The sequence below is a fragment of the Oncorhynchus clarkii genome, chromosome 21, assembly GCF_045791955.1.
Source record: "Oncorhynchus clarkii lewisi isolate Uvic-CL-2024 chromosome 21, UVic_Ocla_1.0, whole genome shotgun sequence".
Classification (NCBI taxonomy): domain Eukaryota; kingdom Metazoa; phylum Chordata; class Actinopteri; order Salmoniformes; family Salmonidae; genus Oncorhynchus; species Oncorhynchus clarkii.
In genome coordinates this window covers 9,532,013-9,536,071 of record NC_092167.1, presented here as the reverse complement: position 1 = coordinate 9,536,071, position 4,059 = coordinate 9,532,013, and positions in this window count along the sequence as shown.

Sequence of the window (4,059 nt, the reverse complement as noted above, 5' to 3'; positions counted from 1 at the left end):
ATGGAAAAGGGGCGTGGTGAAGCTCCTGCTGGAAGAGCAGGTAGGCGGACCCAAATGACGCTCCAGGTGGAGTTTGGCTAAACTCACGAATAATATAGACAAATAAATTGTGGTTCGTGAATATATTGTGACAAATCAAACCCCATTTATGTTATGTTGTCATATTTGTTTACGATATTTTCAGCTCTCAATTACTTTTCCATCATAGGCTAACTTTGGACATTTATGGAGACTTCTGGGATATTTTTTTATAATCATTGTTGTTGCAGACCTCTTGTTGCACACATCTTCAAGTCTTGTCAGTGCCAAGTTGTCACAGATCTGGAATACTGTAAATTACACACATAGAGGTTAGAGCGTTGGGCCAGTAACCGAAAGGTTGCAGGATCGAATTCCCGAGCTGACAAGGTAAAAATCTGTCGTTCTGCCCCTGAACAAGGCCACTGTTCCTGTGCGCGGTGGATGTCGATTATGGCAGTCCCCCGCACCTCTCTGATTCAGAGGGGTTGGGTTAAATGCGGAAGACACATTTCAGTTGAAGGCCTTTGTACTAGGTATCCCCCCTTTCTCTTAATTGAGAGAGAGAGAGAAAGAGAGAGACACAGACACTCACTTGAAATGTCTCTATTCCTTTGGAACTTTTGTGAGTGCTATGTTTACTGTTCATTTTCTATTGTTTATTTAACTTTCGTTTATTATCTATTTCACTTGCTTTGGCAATGTAAACATATGTTTCCCATGCCAATAAAGCCCATTGAATTGAGAGAAAGAAAGAGGCTAAAGTTCCTCCTCTCTGTCTCTGGATCAAAAGCAGATATATACTACCCCTCCAAGGCTGTTAGTCGTTACTACAGGCTAAGACTTTTCTGGGGGAAATTTAAATTGAGTGAACTCAATAAACAGATGACATATTCTCTACTTCTTGCAGTTTTAGCTTTTACATGTTGTTTTTTAAGTCAACCAAAAGAAAATGTGTGCTCTTGGTTAAAGATAGGCTAAATAAAATATATTGAAATTGGGCCCACCAATTGTGTGTGTGTGAGAGAGAGAGAGACCATTGGAACAACTACTGGGACTTGAATCAGGCTCAGCAGACATCTGGTTTGAGGGAGACCTAAATTGGCCAGGGAATTAAGCCAGTGTGGCTGGATGGGCAATGAGCACCCTCACACAGTGCAGACACAATGATTCTAGATGGTGTACTGTCTGTACAATGACACAGCCATCTGATCAGGTTGGGCAATGTCTCCACAAACACCCATACAAGGGAAGCGTCCTTCACCCTTATGCAAAACACACAACTTTTTTTCTGAATAGTTTCAAGTTTAAATGTCACATTCACAAGTACAATGAAAAACCTTTCTTGCAAACTCAAAACCCAACAATGCAAAAATCAATAACAATGTAATACTAGAAGAAAAAAACAAGAGAAATAAGAAGATACATTTTATATCCCATAAAATATGTCAAAATGTAATTCTATACATAACATTATAGTGTCAGGAAAGTATACCCAAGCACGCTTCAGCCCAGCTTGAACAAAAAGGGAATCAGGTGATGAAGGACTTGAAAATGTATGTCTCGTTAATACATTTCTGATCTATGCAGAAACAGAATGCACCTTTTTCTTAATTTTCCTGGATAGTCACCCGCTGAAGTTTCCAGGGATATGGATTTGGGGGGGGGGGGGGGGGGGGGGGGGGTGAAATATAGTGTGTATTATATACATTTTTGCATATATTACAGATTTTCCATTAAAAATACACCATGTGACAGATGGCCTTTATAACTGTACATTTTGCTGGTATGTCTAAAACAAATCAATACATTTCTGCTAATTATTTGTTCCCTGATAATGTATTGGTTTGATATTTATTAGTAACGTTTCTTACATAGGACATAGAACGTCTCATATGTTTGAACATGAAACACAACATATTACAAAATATTCAAGGAATCTCTTGCAAGTAAGATCTCCACAAGGGGCAGCTATTTTCCACGTTATGGGTTTACCGTCAGTAATACAATTTATTCCAGTTGAGATCCAGGAAATGTCAAGGACCTGGAAGGCAAGGACGTTACAGGCAATTAGAACCCTGCTGAGATCTTTTGTCTAGGTGTGCAGAGGCAGCGTGGACCATGGCCCCATTTACGCCATATGCTATAAAAGGTCTGTCAGACCTAATAAAGACCAACATGTGACATCACAACTGACCATGCATGCAGTTCATCACTGGATGGACACTGCTTTCAGCTTCATGTCTCAAACCAGTGATGGCCGATCAGCTTTTTAAGGTCAGGCAAAATATTGCACCTGAATGTATTTATTGAAACCAATACAAAGCTACAGAGCACTGCTCATACAGTACAGAATCACATTAGAAATGTTGGTAATGTCAGGGATTTTGAGGAGAATTGTATTTATTTTATAAAATGGCTAGCTATTGCTTACTGTATCACTGTCTGTATTCTCTTCTCAAATTATATTGGCATCTGAAATCTCATTTTAAGCAGTATCCTGTTCAACAAAGAGAACATGATTGTTTAAAACGTTCATGCCTAGGATAACAGGCAGTTGTTTGCCTGGATATATGCATTTTATTTGACATTATTACATGTTATAAACCCTACAATGCGTGCCTACATGTCATAGATCATTGCATTACAAAAGTATTGCGCTATAAGGAAGTCACTGAGAAATAATTAAATAACATTTACTGTAAATAAAGGTTCAATAAAATAAACATGTAATGTAGTGAAATGGGTGGTGCCAACATGAAGGTCTTACTGTGCCTTGTCTGTGTTGCTTGACTATAAGGCTGCTTCTTTCCACACATTTTTTTATAACAATGATTGGGGGCCAACATACTTCACAATAAATGTTCACATGGCCTTACAGGAGAGACAATGTGCACATGTTCAATCTCTCTTGAAACATTTTTATGACATTATCCTGATCTGAGCCCCCCAAGCTGACACAATGGACATTTGCTGTGAATACTTTTTTCTGTCTGTAATTTAGATCGATCAGTATTGAAATGTACTTTTGGATACTGAATCAATCAGTTATGTGATTTGCTTACAATGAAGCCACCATTATACATTTTTAGCAGGCCTTCCAAGTAGCTAGATTTTACTACAAATTGTATCCGAATCCAGGGCTTTGTGTTCTATTTCAACAGAGCGCGTGCTGCTAGCTAACCGCGCGAAACTTAGCCTTTCAGTTTATCTGTAGCTAGCCAGCCTGTGGGAGGACACGTCCATGTTGTAACTAGCATCTGTCTTGTGTCAAAACGTGAAATTATTAGCTACAGTTGTTTATATTCATTGTGAAATTATAGTTAGCCAGTTACAACGAATACGCACATCCCAGCTTCTGCGAACGTTAGCTAAATTAGAAGATAGACAATTTAGCCAGTTAGATAACGTTAACTAGTTTCCGATTAGTAAAGTCGACATGGTTGTTAGATAAATTAGCTAGTTAACATTAGCTGGGAAGTTGAAATAAAGTAATGGGTAGACTATTTAAATAATCCCTCGGGGTTAGCGATTATTAGTTGAGTTTTCAGGAACGTTGACGTAGCTAACGATATCTGTTCAAAACCAATATGCCTCTAGCAAGATAGGTACCGTTACAACTAGCTATCCAATAATACGTTGCCGCCATGCCAGCAAATAAAACCATTCTGCTCATGGAAGGAAACACTGAATATTTGCTTAATTCCAAACCCATTCATAAACTGTCCTGGGTCTAAAACTGGCTAGCTATGTGGCTAACGTTAGCTGCTGGCTAAATGTGACTGACTAGCTAGCAGCCACCGTCAACTAGTAAATCCGAAATCGAATGCCTCAATGTTGACGAGCCGCTAATCTCAGTATTGTTGCTATTTATTTAGCTGAGTCGTTAATATCCAGTGGGTAAAGTTAGCTGCACCCATAGACTTTCTACTCCACAAAATGGGGTCTATTAACGTTTGTCTCCGCCATTTTGTGACAGAAATTTCTCTGAGCACAGGGGTACGTGTAATGGTTGAACGTAGTAACCTTGTCAAGTAGATA